The sequence below is a fragment of the Pan paniscus genome, chromosome 17 (assembly GCF_029289425.2).
Source record: "Pan paniscus chromosome 17, NHGRI_mPanPan1-v2.0_pri, whole genome shotgun sequence".
Classification (NCBI taxonomy): domain Eukaryota; kingdom Metazoa; phylum Chordata; class Mammalia; order Primates; family Hominidae; genus Pan; species Pan paniscus.
Genome location: NC_073266.2, coordinates 82,953,160 through 82,972,690, shown reverse-complemented (window position 1 = coordinate 82,972,690; position 19,531 = coordinate 82,953,160).

Here is a 19,531-nt window from a genome sequence, read left to right as displayed (position 1 = left end):
GTTGAGAACTGTGGTAGATTAAAGAAAGCTGCAAATGTCCATCCCTATCAAGAGTAGAGGATCTATGTCTCCTCTGCTGGTATTTGAATGGATTTCCGGGACTACCTGGCTAAGAGCATACATTTGAACATATGCTCTGCCAATTTCTGAGTCCAGGCCTTAAGAAACAGATGGCTTCCACCTACAGTCTTGGAGCACTTGCTCTTGGAATCCAGCCACCATGCTTTGAGGAATACCAAGCACCAGAGTGTGAGGAATCCCAAAGACACCCACGTGAAGAGGAACCAGCCAGCAATCCCAGCTGAGTTCCCAGGGCCAGTACCACATTACCGAAGATAGGAGTACGCCATTTTGCTAGCAGGTCCTCCAGGTTTGTGGAGCTGCGTAGAGCCACCTCCACTGACTTCTGCTCAAATTACAGATTCAGCAGCAAAATTCGTTGTTTAGTTTTAAGTTTTACTTTAAAAGTTTAAAACCTAGTCTAAGCATTAGTTTTAAGATTTAAATCTGGAAGTTATTTGTTACATAGCAATAGACACCTAGAAAGACAATAAATTGAAATCAAAATAAAATCCTTATATTTACTAAAGCTGCATCAGAGAATATAGTATGAGTCTATGACCACAGGCTTCTTAATCACAATATTTCCTTAAGGTCTAGACTTTGGAACAGTCTAAAGAAAAGTTTGGGTTATCATGGCAGATATATACATCAGGAATTACTGACTCCTGGCAGTCCAGAAAATTGGAGGGAAGAAGCGAATAAATAACACCTGTAAGAATCACTTCGAAGAGACACAGGGACAGATGAAAGGCTCTCCCTGAAATCTCACAACTTACAGGAGTTGTGCTTAGTCTAAAATAATCAAACTAGGAAGCAATACCTTAAAAAACAGAATCACAGAAGAATATGTTTATTGTATCATAAGTAAATTCCTTACGTTAAACTTTCATAGCCTTAAATATACTCTACTAACAATAGACATGATTTTGGTTTTACTTTACCTACTTTTTGTTCATAATTATGTTTTATCAAAAACCATTAACATGTTCTAGGCAATGGAAGTTGGGAGTAGAGAATCAGTAAAAGGAAAAGCAGTGTGTGTGTGTGTGTGTGTGTGTGTGTGTGTTTTATATGTATGTAGTAAAATATTTGAACATAAAATTTTACAAAGACCACATGTTTGAAATTAAACTTTTGAGTTAGTGATGTGTGTTGAGGATTCTTCACTGGATACTTTTCATGTTTCTTCAGGGACTTAAACTAAAATTTGTTTCTACATAATTCTTCTGCAGTTAGTTATATCTTCTAACATATATAAGCAGGTATGCATATATATATATTTTTTTCATCCGTCATTTTCAGTGAGACTCATCTATAACTATGACTACTCTTTCATTGCATATAAAGCAACGTATAAACTTATTTTGCATATGTTTACTACTTATGTATTATTGTGTAGCAGTGTGCACTTTTGATATATTACCTCCAAAAAGAGATTTATAAAATATATGTTTTCCTTCACCACAATTATGTAAGAAATATTTTTCAAGAGGCACATTAAAGTAGTAATATTTAACAGAGGCTGACACATCCTTCATAATTATCTTTGTTCTATTACAGCATCTTAAAAATTTAGTTATTTCACACTATTGTAATACCAAAATATGGAATAGAAAAATCACTGAGCACCTAAGAACTTCAGCTGCTGTCAGTTTTGTTATCCAGATCAATCAAATCACACACATTTGTTCAAACATATGAACTTTATCTCTTTCGGAAAATGTAAACTAAAATAGAACATGAGGAGAAGACATGAGCTCACCCCAGTGACCTCTGTTGAGTCATTTCACCTTGTTGAAATATAAATCTTAGCAAATCATGTATATCAAGAGAAACAATTCATCTTTCATTAGAACTCAAAAAATGTAAAACAAAATAAATGAATTATGGTCAGTTATTGACAGTGTTATATTTTTAGTGAAAGCTACCAGTTTCATTACATTCCAGAGACAAACGCTTTGAAAATATTTTTATGGTATTTTCCATATAAACTATCCATGTTCAAATATTAAATCTTGTATACCATCCTAGCTAGAAAAAATGATCATTATGACAACCTCTGCATAAATTAAACTGTATTTCTTTCAATATTTTTCTATTATATTTTTCTTTTTCCATTTTAAAGCTTACATTTAAGAAAGTAGGCTGATATCAGAATATCTATTCAATAATTGAGAACTGTTGTAGCATGTCATAAGATCATTGCATTGATCTTGCTAACTTTATACTTCTATTTAACTAACTCTTCACAATTGAAATATTGACTGATCTTTATAATCCCTGATCCTTTAAGAAGAAAATAAAAGTGTTTAAATCCAAGTTAACTTTGCTTTACATTAAAGGCATGTCAAAGAAGTAGACTGGTCCCTCTGAAGTTTACCAGTAGCTTGTCATTTTATATCTATAATCTTGTTTTTAGGTTACGGAAGATATCTTCCCAAAAATACAAAGTACATTTTTAAGCTAGACAACAAAAGCTATTTAACACTAATGAAAATAAATTAACAATATGAATCTGGGATACTCTCTCTTGGGAATAGGAAAATGAAATGAGAGAGATTAAAAAAGCAGGTATTTTGCTAGTGTTCCAGGGTTCTGTCCAAGTCTACCTGAATTTCTGATACACATCCTCTCAGAGGTGCCTATGGTTCCAAACATTATAGTTATGCTGATAACCCTTAAATCTACATCTACCAAAACAAATTTATAAAGAATTAACATTAATCCAAAAATTATTGAAAATTTCTAAGACCCTCTGGGTTACTTGCATTTTAGGGATATTCGTTAAATCAAAATAATCTTTTATGAGTTGAATTTACAGAAGAATAAATGGCATTTAGTAGTTTAAAAGTCTGGATGCTTTGGTTTTCTTTTTTCCTCCTGATTTCCTAATAAAACTTTACCTAGTTTCTTACCTTTGTTTAATTTTTAGGAAATAGATGTTTCATGTGCCAAGTTTTTGTTTTTGTTTATTTTAAAGGTCTTTGATTGGAAACAGAATGAGCAAGACAAAGGAGATCAGGTGGGCTCAGACTTCCCCTTCCCTCTCTCTTTCTCGTTCTCGTTTGCGTTCTCTTTCTTCTCTCTCTTTCTCTTCTCATTCTCTTTCTTCTCTTTCTCTCTCTGATATACACATGCTGACACACACACATGCAAACATATACATACACGCAATATGTATATGTGTGTTTCATAAGTCAGAGCTACCTGTACTCTGCAGTTCTTAAAATGGTTAGTCTCAAGATGATTCTCTTCCCTACACTCACTACACAATAAGATCTAGTCCACTTCTGTGGTTTAAATATCACCGTGTGCTGAAGATTCCCAGTTTTGTCTTTAGAAACTTTTTGTTCTTTGAATTTCAGTCTTGTAAAGCTAATGGGCTATTAATCATCTCTATATATAGATATATAATCACATCACAATTTTAATATGTCTAGAACAAATCATTGATTTTTCTACCCATAAATACTCATACCTCAGTGTTACCTAGCTATTCAATTGCTTATCCTGGAAACATTAAAATCATCCAATATTTTTTCTCACACATACTAAACTAATACATTAGTCAATCCTATTAGTTGTACTTTCAAAATATTTCTGGAAATCAAACACCACCACCACCACACTTCATCTCCAAACTACCATGACCTCTCACACAGAATCCAGAATGATACCTTTAAAATGGACATCATTTTTTTCACCTTCCACTCATAAAAAGTTATATTCCACACTCATAATAAAATCCCAAGACTTCTAATGGACATTAAGATCCTACGTGTTCCAGCCCATGGCTTTCTTGGAACTTGTTTTGTATCATTCTCTGTCCACTCATCCTCTTCTGGGCCTCTGGGTTGTTCTTTATATCAAGCATCCTCCAATTTCTAGGGATGTAGAGTTATTTTTTCTTGAGCCTTGAATCTTCTTCTCACAATTTTTGGTGATTTCTCTCTCATTGCATTCAAGTGTTGCCTTTTCAGACAGAACTTCTCTGGCACCCCTATCTGAAAGGACATTTGCTTCTCTCATGTTGAAAAATATATAATTTTATTTTTGCTCCAACCAAAAACATGCTCAAGGAGGACAGAATTTTGATTTTATTAACTGCTAAAAGCTCAGTGTTGGCACATAGTAGGTGGTCAAAAATATTAGTTGAATAAACCTCATGAATTCTGTGGAATTCCACTACTTTTGCTCCCAACACTACATTCCCTTTTTATGCCAGAAAAATATATTTTAATAACTTAGTTATCTCTTTTTTGTTATTTGTCCTCAAGGATGTGATCTATAAGATTGGAAGAGAGTGACCTGGAAAGGGGAGTCAACCAGTGCCAGCAAGGTAAGTTTTATGCATGACATCCCTCTATGGCCCTCTATCAAATTCATAGTTCTGAACACAAGGTGGATGGTAAATAAATCTTTGTTGCATTATGGATGCTATCACAGTCCATTCATATAACCTTGCTTTACCTTTGCCACTAATACTACTAATGATAATAAATATTATTGACCTTCCTTGACATCTGCTATGACAAAACCTACCAAATTTCCCTCAATATTCATTCCCTTCTTCTTTATTTTAGTAAATAAACCTTCAAGTTTTAGCTGTGCATATGGCCATGCAGCTTGAATTTATATTTCTAAGTCTTCCTTGCAGATGGTGTGGCCATGTGCCTAAATTTTGACCCAAGAGATTCAAAGGAAATCAACGTACTCACATTCTGAAACTTTTAAAAAAGTACATTGCTTATCTTCTGGTATGCCTCCCTTTTTTTTTTTTTTTTTTCATGGACTGGAACACGGAATTAATTGAGAGGCTGGATATTTCTTTGCCCATCTAGACCCACTCTCCGCTATTCAGTTGTTCTGTGCTCTCAGAAACAGGCTGTTATGGACTCTCAGGTGCTCTGGCTTCAAATTAGTTCAGTCAGTGGAAGATTGGTACATGCAAAGAATGATGTATTTTTATGGGTTCTCTTGTTTTCGAGGCTATGTTCTCTTGTTCAAGACCGTATCTCTTGGAGAACTGTGTCTAGTCCTGCAGCTGCAGCTATTCTTCTTGGATTCTTGGATTCCAAATATTTTTTCCTTCCTTTTTCCTTTTAAGTTCTAGGCATGAAAATGATTTTATTGTTTTGAGGTTCATTTAACTCTCTCTATATCTTTATAAACGGCTCCTTTATTAAACTTTTTTCATTTGTTCAGTTGAGTGCCTCCACCCCTTCTGAGACCTTGATTGATAACAGTGCATAGTACTAAGAGTTGTGCCACAAAACAGGTCATTAAGTAGGTTTGTGGGATAGGTTTGCTCACATATCTGCAGTCCTCCTTGCTGAGAGGAAAAAGGACACAGATAGTGTGAGACATCCAGTGCCATAATAATTGTTCAAATTATCATGCACAATCATAGGATTAAAAATGCGGACGGATGGAAAGTCAAGCATCTCGAGATCACGTGGCCATGGCACTTAGTTGCTGAGGAGATCATAGTCAATATAAGGATTGTGGGATAAGCTGGTTGCTTCTGTTGACCCTAAAATGAATGTTGACTTTGTCAGTCTAACTCAAACTAGGATGCAAAGTCTGAAAACCTCTATGAGGAAGATAAAACTGAGGATCAGGCCCACAGTCGGATTTCAGGGGTTGCAGAATTGCAGCCCCAGTTAAATGCTTATCCTCACCAGGTCTCTGATGCTTAGATAAAGGAAGTGATGGAGACACACTGAAACCCTGAAATTGGGTAGAGGACACTTGAAGCTGAGAAACTGAACCCTCAAATAACGTAAAACTCCCTTACTGGTAGAAGCATTCTGGCCCCTCTCTGTCTGAGGAAACCTGAATTTACTACCTGAAATCATCTTTAAATTACTGTACTACAGTTGCCTTATAGAGGGATTCTCCCCATAACCTACCCTGACAAATCGTCATTTTTCTCCAAGCTCATGAGTTAGTGCCCAGCCTATTGCCAATGCAAAAGTACAAGATCTGGCAGAAAATAGCCAATATACTGAAAGAGTTGCATAACATTGTCAATTTTGATGAACATAAACCTGACAATTGTAAGATTGCATTCTGAAGGTGTTAGAGAAGACATGCAAAACAGAAGATATTATCATCCTGAATTTATTAACATTGGTGCACTTCCTCAGGTTTCTAGGTTTGAAGTGTTGGCTTCGGCCCTGGGGAGTGGCATTTACCTTCCATAAGGATACTAATTGTTTGGCCTAAATTCAATGAAGATCAAATGTCAGTACTGTCCTGGCATATACTAGATGAAAGAGTACCCTAGATCATGCATGAGAACATCATGGTGTATCTATTATGTATAAAATAAGATGGTTTTAAGCCACAACCAATGGGAGGGCCAGGAGGGCATTCTGGTCATCAAAGCTAGCAGTAAAAAATGGCTTGGTGATGGGGACAACAGAATCTTTTAAAAATTCAGGGGTGACTGTCTAGTGTAGTCTGGAGATGAAAATGGGGAATATCACAATTAGTTTAGGTTATTCATCTGAATGAGAACAGCGGAAGGAAGAGGTAAATAAAAAAGGTTAAGGCCTTTTAATAGCACTGAAAATCAGACACAAGGTGGATTACAGGGCTAGAGTGGTAACAATTAGCAACAGGGTGACATGATATTCAAAGCATTTGACCATCAAATTCTTAATAACAGCTAATTTGTCCCAAAGTTCTTAGAAATAAAGTTGATAAGAAAACTACTAAAGTCTGTGACATAAGTTAGGAGATATTTGTTTCTGAATGTTGAAATTATGTCTATCATGGCAGTAAAGAAAAAGTTTAAGATACTGGAACTGTCTTCCACACCCACACCAATCTAGTAAACCAAAAGCAATATGACCTTTCTGTGGGAACTCCAGAGATTAGAATGTTCTTCAAAGTAATGAAAAATACAGAAATGTTGATTCCTCTAAAATCCTCACTTAATTGATTGGCTGGCCCCCAAACTAAATGCACCTAAAAAAATTAAGAAAAAAACTATAATTTGTAACTGTACTTCCCAAACTGTAATCTACATAAATCTCACCAGAGACAATCTTGTTAAAAGGCACATTTTGATGAAATAAGTCTAGGATGACCTGTCAGATTCTGCATTTCTAACACATTTCCAGGAGACAGATGCAGGTGCTACTGATTGCCAATTCAAATTTGAGTAGCCAGAGATTAGAACAAACTTAATCTGCTGGTGTTGCTGTGGTCGCTGTGGTTCTAGATAGTCACTTTTAGAGAAAGTCAGAATCACCAAATCTATTTTGTCCTCCATTTGCATCATTAAAGAAAATGAGAATCAGTTGACTTTCAAGTGATAGCTGTAATATTCCATGCTGATCTGTTATGTTGATAATTATTATTGACTGAATGTTTGTTCTCCCCTGAAATTCATATGTTGAAGCCTTAATCCTCAACGTGATGGTTTGGAGGCAGGACATTTGGGAGGTAATTAGGTTTAGGTGAGGTCATGATGTGGCACACATAGGATGGGATTAGTGTTCTTTTAAAGAAGAGAAAGAGGCCAGGTACAGTGGCTCACACCTGTAATCCCAGCACTTTGGGAGGCCAAGATGGGCTGATCCCCTGAGGTCAGTAGTTCAAGACCAGCCTGGCCAACATGGCGAAACCCCATCTCTATTAAAAATACAAAAAAACAAATAAATAAATAAGTAATGGGGCATGGTGAAAGGTGCCTGTAATCCTGGCTACTCTGAGGCAGGAGAATTACTTGAACCCAGGAAGCATAGGTTGCAATGAGCTGGGATCGCACCATTACATTCTAGCCTGGGTGACATGAGCGAAATTCTATCTCAAAAAAAAAAAGAGAGAGAGAGAAAGAGATAGAGACAAAAGACAAAAGACCTCTTTCTTTCCCACCAAGTAAGGATACAGCAAGAAGAGAACTGTCTGTAAACCAAAAAGATAGCTTTCACCAGAAAACAAATCAGTCTGCACCTTGAGCTCAAACTTTGAGCCTTCAGAATTATGTGAAATAAATGTTGGTTGTTTAAGCCACGAAGCCTTTTATCATAGAAGCCTGGACTGATTCCCAGCACTTTGGGAGGGCAAGGCAGGTGGATGACCTGAGGTCAGGAGTTCAATACCAGCCTGACCAACATGAAGAAACCCCGTCTCTACTAAAAATACAAAATTAGCCTGCCGTGGTGGCAGGCACCTGTAATCCCAGCTACTCGGGAGGCTGAGGCAGGAGAATTGCTTGAACCTGGGAAACGGAGGTTGTGGTGAGCTGCGATCATGCCATTGCACTCCAGCCTGGGCAACAAGAGCGAAACTCCGTCTCAAAATAAAATAAATAAAATAATAAAACAATACTCTTATGATAATTGTGCTTGATGTTCATGAGGTAGGAAGCACCATAGATACCTTAGTAAGAAACGTGCACATCAAATATGGCGGATAATTATCATTTATGGTCTTTAAAAATTTTCACCATCGCTATAGCACAACACGCAACATAGCTTCTTGTAAATAATTCATTTTATAATAGAGAAAAGGAGGTACTGAGCTCGCTCCTATTGTATTAACTGTCCTTTCCTCATACCCCGACACCCAGAAGAAAACTCTTTTTAAAATGATGCATTTGCTTTCTGAAATCTCAGGTGTAGGATAATTTTGTAGACAATACTTTGCGGGGTTTCCTTCTTTTCTATCCCAAATGGGGCCAAATGGGAAGTGGCCTCTCTCACTATTGTTCCAAATAAAACACTGGGAGAATTTTTACTTTCTTTTATTAAGACCTCCATTCATATAAAGGTCCTAGTAGTACCCAAGGAAGAAAAGTTTTTAACCAATAAATGTAGTTTTGTTCAATGGTAACCTGGGATTGGACCTTGGTCGTGTTGCTCTTGTTAAGCTCATTCCTCAGAAGACCAGTGGTCTCTTCACTGCCCGTAGCAGTGTCTGATCTCAATCACAGAAGGAAAATTGAGTTGCTGCAAAATGGTGGGCGCAAGGAGAACGATGTGGAACAGAAAATATTCACCAGGAAATCTCTTCGTTATTTCTTGTCCCGTAGTTTTAATCCATGGGAAAACATGGCCAACCAATAACCACAAGGTACTGATTCGATAAAGTTTTGGGTTAAACAATCCAGTCAAGCCAAGGTACTTGGGTAAGGGAAACATGGAATGGGGAGGGGGGCTATTGAAGTTTTGTTTGCATTACATTAGCTCATTTTGTATTTTCCTTTTTTTCCCCTTTACCTTACATAAGAAGTGCTGATATTAGCTGAAGTTCATTGTCAGATCAGAGCGTAGCCAAATTGACATTGATCTGTGATTATGCAATAGCTGATGGGACTTATTATGTTGTCCATTTTGTCAATATGTCTTTTCTTCAGGAAAAATGACCCCCTATCTCCCTAAATGCTCCCTCTGGACAGCTCCTTTTGAACATCCCTCTCCCACGGGTTCCATAAATGCTCCCTTTGCTTGTCCCTTCAGGCAAGTTGCTCTAGGCTCTCTGCTCTGGTCCCCTTCTCCTAGGTTTTACCAAATCCTTTTTGTTTCCTTTAACCCTGTGCCTGCTGCTGTAAACTGTCCCATTTCCAAATTCATTTGAAATATGTCGATGGATTCCGTCCTATGTTTCTTGCAGGGACCTTGATTGATATATTTTGAGGGCTACCTTTTGAACATGCAGGCAATGTGATATTGGAGGTGGTAGCAAAGCAGCAAGATAAAAGGAACTTGTGTCTGTCCTGGAATCAACTACTGAGCGGAGCTTCCTATCCTCCCTGGACCTCTTGCTCACCAGACTGTCATATGAAATAGAAATATGTAATCAACTGTTTGTGATACTGTATTTTTCAATATCTTTGTCATAACAGCTTAGACTGTACTCTAATTAATATACCTACTATGTGACCAGCACTGAGCTAAGGGATTTACACAGAATTTCTTATTTAATCTTTATGAAATTCTGAAGAGGTTGCCATTATTAATCACGTTTATAAATGAGAAAACTGAGCTTCACAAGCCCTGAGTAATTTGCCCAAGTTCACAGAGCTAACAAGTGACAGAGTTGGGAATTCAGCTAAAATCTATCTTATTCCAAGGTGTGCAACCTTTATCCTGTAGTGTACTGCTCCTTAAATGGATCTGCACTGCTCTTTCCAGGTTCCAGTCTCTTCACACTCTGCAGAATTTACCTAAATTAGCACTTTTCTCTCACCCTCACCTAATCTGTGGGGAGCTGTGATCAGAATGTTCTGTAAGCACAGGAGCTAAGAAATAATCATTAAACCTTACCCCCACAATGAGTCCATCAATCTTTTGTGTAACACTGATCAAAAATAGAAAGCAATGAAGTACTTTTTGTGCAGTATATTTAAGGTCGTCTTGAAATTGATGTACTCCTCCACAAAGTAGAGAGTCAATAGTGATAAAGCAAGCTGGGATTAGATAAAGACACTTATCAAGGATCTGCATCTTTTGCCTGAACAATTTTGAAGAAAAAAAAGAGATTCTGTTAACTTTGGCAGAGGCTTTTAAGCTGCCAACACGACCCTAATCTTTGAAATGTTTGACAGGAGGAAAAAGAAAGGATGCTGGCAAAATTATGTGCTTTACATTCCAAGGGCAACATTACAACAAGCTTTTAAACTAATACAGGCTTAGATCATTGAAATATCTCTTAAGCACAACATTATAGAGCTTCACTTCAATTTCCCATACTAGTTGTCCTCCTGTGCGTTGACCTCGTCTTTTCCATATTGTGTTCACAAGTGTACTTGAAGAGTATTTCCAAATACTAAACATGTGACTGGAACTATTGAGAACACTGATACTGTGACATTTTTGGTGTTGATGGAGCTCTTTATGTCAAATCTGGTGAGTAGAAATGCAAGCATGTGTTCAGTTATTTTCTTAGCAATTATATGAAAAGTAGAAAAGCTCAGAGTAGAAATAATTAACTGGATTCTATATTTTATGCTATGTATGGTATCACACTGTAAGCTTTTGAGACATGTTTGGAGATAGGAATATGGCCTATAGAATAGATGGCTCAGAGCTCTCCCAAATTCAGAAAACCACCAGGAGACTGCAGGTCTGCTGAATATAATAACGGTTCTTATAACTAAATTGTTAATTTAGATATTGACACAATACTTTTTAGCAGCTCCAACTATCCATAGACAATCTTATGGGAATGAGAACTGGATTATATTAGAAACTGTGGATTCTCATCCCAACTCTATCACAAGGGTTTTGTGACCTCTGTAGATATAATACCATTCCCATGTACTAGAATAAATAAAAATGTGAAAAGCCTTCACAATATAATTTATTCTCCCACATAGAAGGGTATATGCCCCAGTGCTTTAGGACACGGGTTTTAGAGCCAGAATTTGCAGGTTCGAATATTGGTCCCAACACGAATTATCTGGAATTCTCAGATACTTACCTTGTATCAATGTGTCTTCACTTGAGCACGTCCCTTTGCTATTACTAAAAAGTATTTTGATATATAGAGGTTTTTTAAAAAAATAAATCTCATTTAATTGTCACCAATAACTCTATGTACTAGGCACTTTTTTTAAAAAATCTTTTTTTTAAAAATCTTTTTGTTTCCATAGGTTTTTGGGGAGCAGGTGGTGTTTGGTTACATGAGTAAGTTCTTTAGTGGTGATTTGTGAGATTTTGATGCACCCATCACCTGAGCAGTATACACTGAACCCAATTTGTAGTATTTTATCCCTCACCCCCTCCCACCCTTTCCTCCACGTCTCCAAAGTCCATTGTATTATTCTTATACCTTTGCATCCTCATAACTTAGCCCCCATTTATGAGAGACAACATACAATCTTTGGTTTTGCATTCCTGAGTTACTCCACTTAGAATAATAGTCTCCAGTTCCATGCAGGTTGCCGTAAATGCCATTAATTTGTTCCTTTCTATGGCTCAGTAGTATTCTATTGTGTGTGTGTGCATATATATATATGACATATATATCACAATTTCTTTATCCACTGGTTGATTGATGGGCTTTTCAGATGGTTCCATATTTTTGCAATCGTGAATTGTGCTTCTATAAGCATACATATGCAAGTATCTTTTATGTATAATGACTTCTTGTCCTCTACTAGATACCCAATAGTGGGATTGTGGGATCAAATGGTATTTTTACTTTAAATTCTTTAAGAAATCTTTAATGTCTTTAAGAAATCTCCACACTGTTTGCCACAGTGATTGTACTAGTTTACATTGCCACCAGCAGGTTAGAAGTGTTCCCTTTCCACAGCATCAACACCAGCATCTATGCTCAACATTTCTAGTGATCAGGGAAATGCAAATTAAAACTATGATGTGATACCACCTTACTCCTGCAGGAATGCCAATAATAAGAAAATGAAAAAAAAGAGGATTTTTTTAAAAGAAGACAATGCTCAGCCAGGGACTTCAGAATGTTTTCTTATTTTGATTTATTTATATATTTTCAACAAATACTTTTTTGCCTACTTTAGGGCAGATACTGAGATAAATATGGTTCTCAATTCTATTAGCAATTATAGTGAAAGTCTAAAATAAAAAATACAGATATTGAGTGAATTTCCATGCATGTGTTGGACATTTGGAAGTTCTTTCCAAAAAGTTACAATAATTTGGTACACACTCAAGAAGAATATATGTATTTATATAACCACACAGTTTTATAAAATGGTATTATAATAAAAAAACTTTATATGACAGTTTTAATTGCATAAATTTATCATTATGCTCTAAACATATTTTGAGGTAAAATTTAGCAATTAAATAGACTGAGGTCTTGCTCTTTAGCAGCTGTGGACAGAGCACATGTATGTATTTGCTTCAGAAGTATCACAGTGTTTCTTTCTAATGTCAAGACACTTTACAATATCATGTTTGAACTTTTATCTGTTACTCACAGTTATCCTGTGAGAACATTTTTATTAACTTTATTTTTCACTTATGGAAGCGGATTTAAACAGATTAGAGCTACATTCACTCAGCTAGTAAGTGGCAGAGGAGGGCCTCATACCGTGGCTCTCACCCCAAATCCATTCCTCTGTCCTTCGAATCATGCCATGTGGGTTGTCACCTTCTTCCATTTACTGCTCCACTGGTGTGTTTCCACATGCTACCTCTGTGTAAATATCCTATTTCTTAGTTTTCTCTTTTGAATTTTATTATTTATACTCTGTATCAGCCACATGCACAATTTGTGTATGTTTGTTAGAGTCATATGCTGTGCATATGAAGAGTTTTAGAGAGAATGGTCGGTAGAAGTGTCATTCTTCTGGAATTAAATGAATATCTTTTGTTGATTGTAGTGATAGCACAAATACTCTCAGTGGAGAAAAATAACTATATATATGCTTCTCTCTCTCTCTCTCTCTCTCTCCCCCATCTCCCCCTCTCCATACACACACACACACACACACACACACACGTACACAGACAGAGGTATAGAAAATATATTTAATATTACTGTATAGTATATAGAGTATACTATATAGTATCTATGTATTTCCCATGCATATTCCCTATACATGTTACTATAATTACTCATTCCATATTCTCTCTATTTGTTACTCTCTATATTACCATATATCAATTAATATATGGTAATATATTAAATATATTTACTATTTATATATTTTATATTTATATTATATATTTACTATTTATATATTTAAATATATGAATATATTAAATATATTTGCCATTACTATATAGTAATATATAAATTATCAATTGTATTTACTATTACTATATAGTAACAGCTATTAAATATATTTACTATTACCAATATATTTACTAATGTGCTATATTATTTACTATACATAATATATACTATACACTATATCTACCATATACTATATATATTAATTACTATATAGTAAATTATACAGTTAATATTATAATACTACAGTAATTGTATAGTAAATTACTATGTAATAAATATAATATAGCAATATTTACTATTACTATATAGTTATATATAGTAACATAAAGAGATAATCTATAGAGAGTCATATACAGTTATATAGAGAGAATAGATAGACAGATTTTTTAATAAAGAAGAGTTATTTATTGAGCATCTACTTTGTGCCAAGTCATCTGTATATGCTATCTCATTTAATTATGACAACATCTCTTGTGTTTGTATAAGTTCCTCCATTATATAAATGTCTTAAGAAACTCACATGCGTGAATTACTTCCTTCGTGTCACATAGTAAGTAGAGCCAGGATTCACTTTTCTGTGTTTCCAGAACTTTTGCTCCTTGTGTTTCTTTTAAAATTATGCAATAATATTTATACATACAAAATAATATGTATATTGAAAAATTGCATAATGACAAAATACATAACTGATTCTATCACATAAAGAAATAAAATATTACTAATATCTGTGCATTTAACTGTAAGCACATGGAATTAACTACTATTCTAAATTTAGTGTTTTTCACTACATCACTTTATCAAAAATCCTTTAAAAAGTTTTTATCATGTGTGTAAATACTATTAAGCAATTAAATGTACTGCTAAGCTTTTTTTGTAGATTTATTAAAATATTATAAATATAATTGTTTGCTGTAGATTGGATTATTGATCAACAAAGATCTGAGCTCCAAAGATCTATAGTGGCGTAAATACATTTTCAAACCACTGATTGTGGCCTTGGCCATGTGATGCACTTTAAACAATGGAACGTTAACAAACTCAAAGCAAGCAGGAAAGGAATTTGAATGTGCTAGTGTGGCTTGCGTTAACTCATGGACTATAATAATAGACCATGTCAAAAACATGCCCAGGTAGTTGCTATTGTTTCCATCTGGATCCCAGAACCAGAGGTGTTGCAGACCCAGACTTAACCTCCCTAACTGTAGCCATCATCAGAAAGTGCAGCACTCAAAGAGCAGAGACTCAGACAAGCCCAGACTTCATCACCCATATGGCAATCAGTCTGAATACCTGAAAGCATCAGAATAAATGATGTTATAAATCATCAGTTTGGGGGGTAGTTTGTTGCAAAGCAAAAATGTGGCATTAGCTGATTGCTATGGCCTCTCTTACTGATTTTTAAAATCTAATTTTATGTTTTTAAGATATATCCAGGTTGGGGTTTTTGTGTGTTTTTATTTAAATTCATTTCTTTTCATTACTATATATTTAATGGTATCTACGTGACAAAGTTTTTCTAACACATTTCCTCTTTGGTGGACTTTTTTGTTTCCTTTTTAATTTCTTTTTAAATTGAGGACACAGGTGCTTGCATTTAGGGCCTACTCAGATACTGCAGCAAAGATTTCTCCTCTTGATCTCTGTATCTTAATTACATCTTTTAACATCTTGGTTAATATTCACTCCTTTGTGAAGATTTTTGCACCAACCAAAATTTGTTCATCCGTTCCCTTGATGAACATTTGTATTGTTTACAGTTTTTAGCTATTATTACTAAAGCTGCTACAAAAAATATGTGTAGAATTCTAGTATGAATATATGCTTTTATTTTTCATGGGTAAATGCCTAAGAGTGCAATATCTGAATCACATGGTCTGTGTATGTTTAACTTTTTAAGAAGCTGGCAAACTGTTATCCAAAGTCGTTCAAAATTTTTACAATCCTCTGAGCAGTAGATAAGATTTCCATCTTCTCCATATTGTCACCCACACTTGGCATAGTCAGTCTTTTAAATTTTAGATATTCAAATAAGTGTGGAGTAGTATCTCGTTGTGCTGTAGGTCATAATGACGTTGAGCATTTTTTTCAAGCGCTTTTTTCATCTTCTCTATATTTTCTTTGGGGAAGTGTCTGTTAAAATATTTGTCCACTATTTTTAATAAGTTTATCGAATTTTGAGATGATTTATATCTTCTGAATATGTCTTTCTTGAGATATGTGACTTTCAAATATTTTTAGTGTACTTTATCTGTTCATTATCTTGAGTGTCTTTCAAAGAGCAGAAGTTCTTAATTTTATGAAGTTCAATTTATTATGCTTTTTAAAAATTTGTTTAAGTCACATTTTGTTCTTGTCAATGAACATGTTCTATTTCTCCTCCTGTTTAGGTCTTCTTTAAGTTTAATCAACACGTTTTGTAGTTATCAAAGTATAGGTCTTTCACCGAAGGTTAAGGTTTGAATATTAACGTGCTTTTTTTTCATCTATTGATAAAAATCTCATGTCTTTTCCATTGTAACTTATAAATATGGTATTGTATCATAATATACTTTCTAATCATCAATAAAACCAACAAGACTGTTGTGTATTTATTTTATAATTGCTGATTTGATATTTGCACCTTGGTGTGACTTCTGTTTTTCCCTCGTATCTTTTTCGGTTTGGGCATCAAGGTTATGCTGGCCTCATGTAAAATTTTGTGTAGTAGTCCTTTTCTTTATTTTTTCTCTAAAATATTTTGTTTCTGTCTTGTTTTTATATTAGAGTGATCTGTTCTTTGAAAGTTTATCAGACCACTGTTATAGAACAATTTTATTCTAGTGTTTTCTTTAGGTATACGTTTAGCACAAGAGTAATAATTTGAACTCCCAAATCAATTTATTTAAGGTTCCAAGATAGCTTTTAAAATTCTTCTTGATGTTGATTTTTAAGTTCAATTTGTTGGACATTTTCTAATATACTGGACTGCATTTGTTATATTATTCTATTAAATTTAATATTTGCTAGATATGTACGTATGTCAAATTTTCATTCTAAATATCAATTATTTATAATTTATTTTCCCTTCTGTCTTTGATAAGTCCTATTAATTATTAGAAGCTTTGTGTATATTTTTGGTCATTTCAAAGAATCAACTTTTGATTTAACTTTACTTTGTTGGATTTAATTTCATTTTATTTTTCTCTATTTTCTTAATTTTAGGCTTTTAGTTCACTATCAGCTTTTTTCTTTCTCATGTTCATATTTGAGGTAATGTATTTTTTCTTAGGTATCCATTAACTACTTCCCATCATTTTAATGGGTAATATTTTCAATATTAGTTTATTTTTAGTATTGTACTTTTATATTTTATTATGATTTCTTCTTTTGACATTGGCCATTCAGAATTATACATTTATTTATATTCATTTTCATTATGTTTTTGTTATTGGCATCTGTTTGAACAGACTTGAGTCTGAAAATATTATTGCATTCATTCAAACTACAAGTATTCGTTGAGTACCTACTGCACAGTAGGTGCTTGTCTTTGTTCTTCAGATAGCCTAGTGAATAAACAGACAAAACTCATTTGCCTTCATAGAACTTATAGTCTATTGACATTAATACTTCATTAAAGTTTATTTTTATAGCCTAAAATATGTTGAGTTTTTATAGATGTTCTATATGTACTTAAAAAGAGGACATATCACTATTTGTTGCTCAGGTCACTAATTCCTTATATAAATATTTAATTAACCAAGCTTATGAATGTTTGTCAATTCATCTACATTTGTACCAGTTTTTTATATATCTAAAAGAAATAAGTTGAAATATTTTATTGTGATGATGTATCTAAAATTTTCTCCCTGAGGATTTATCAATTTTAGTTTTATGTATTTTCAGGGTACTTTATATCTTGATGCGTTTGTAATGTTGTAACTCTTAGATCAATTGAAAATTCAATACACACATGCAATTCTTAGCTGGTATCCACTTGTAAATCTTTTTCTTTCCATTGGTTTCCAGTTCTCTCCACTTGATTTGGGATTGTTTCTTATAAACAAAGTACAAAAAATCTTTTAAAAATTAATCAGATGACTTCTTTCTCTAAACTTATATTATTTACATTTATTGTGTTTAGTAATGTTTGAGCTTATATTTTACTATGAATATTTTAAATATTTTGCTGCTTTAAATTGACTTTTATTGCTTTCATTTTTTGTTTGTGTTATTCCACTTTTTTCCATTACTGACTTACAGTTTGGAAGTTATATAAACTTTTTATTTCTTAACATTGATTCTTCTGATTTTATCTCATGTACTTAAAAAAGTTTAATACACATCAGTAAGACTGTTGAAAAATATGGCTCTCTTAGCAGTAGGTTCCTGAGAACAGTAACTCAGACCACACTTTTCCTGCTTTATGTTCTATTCTCCATCACTCATGTTCTACCATTTTTATGGCCCTATTATTTAGACACCGGCATTATTATTTTGTAATGATAAGGCCTTTTATCTTTACTCATAAGTTTAGCAATTAATTTGATCACCCTTTCTTCTTATAGTGCTATTCCTATGGAGAATCAATTGTTGATTGTATTTCACAGTCTTATAGTTTCATTTCTTGCCATCGAGATTCTATGGCATTGTTAGTCTGTTTATCAGTTATCTATTGCTACAAAAGAAACATTCTAAAACTTGGTGTATTAAAGCAACAAAATGGTTTACTAGTCTTAAAATTTAAGAGATTTACTTGTTGTTGCTTCTGCCTCACAAAGTACCAGCTGGGGCTACTTATGTGACTGTATTTATCTAGGGGCTAAACAGGGATCAAAAATCCAAGAAGGCTTCTCTTATATCCGAGAACTTTATGCTATTGAATAAGGTGACTGTTCTTCTCTATGTGGCTTTTTTCTCCACATGATGTTTTTAATATCATCTCCTTTCTACATGGCCTCTCTTGCCAACTGAAATGGACACAGGGTCACTTCTACCTCATTTTATTGGTCATAACAGGACACAGAGTGGGCTTAGATTTAAGGGGAGGAGAAATAACTCTACATTTGTAATGAAAGGAGTGACATGTCCTGTCCAAAAATCTTCATTTTTTTCCCCCAAATGACCAGTTGTAAAAGATGAAGACTGTACTAACAAAATATATGCTATAAATAACGGCATTTTTTTTCCTTTCCTGTTAAATCATTACTACAAGGAAACCTGGTAAAAAATCACTATAAAGATCAGATTTACAGGGAATTCTGGTTAAGGACATTCATTTGCCTGAACATCCCTGGTGGGAAAGAATAAGTTAAAAACCAGCTGTTAGCCGTACTCTTCCCACTATCATTATTCTATGACTCAAATGAGCCCAAATATGGCCAGTGATAACCCTATCAAGAGAGTTATTATTCTTATTTGGCACAGATTCATTTATTTTGTTTTTTATTTAGACAATTATACATATTTTCCACTTTAAATAGTTTTAATATGCCTCTAAAAATAATATATTATAATTTGCTGATTATTTTGATCACATGTGCTTTCTATTTCATATTTTGCATTCAGATTAATTTTATATTCTCTATTAATTCTAATAACTAAGGTATTTAACATTATAAAGTTATTTTGCTGTTTCTATGGACTTTCATTCATGATGGCCGTCTCTCTTTTTGTTTTCTTTAATTTTTAAATTTATTTGAATTATATTAATCTACAGAAAACCTGATAGCCTGAATTGAGGATAATTAATGTGTAAAAATGATTGGGTTTGCATCTGTGTCTCCTTGGGAGAAAATAACCTGGAACCACT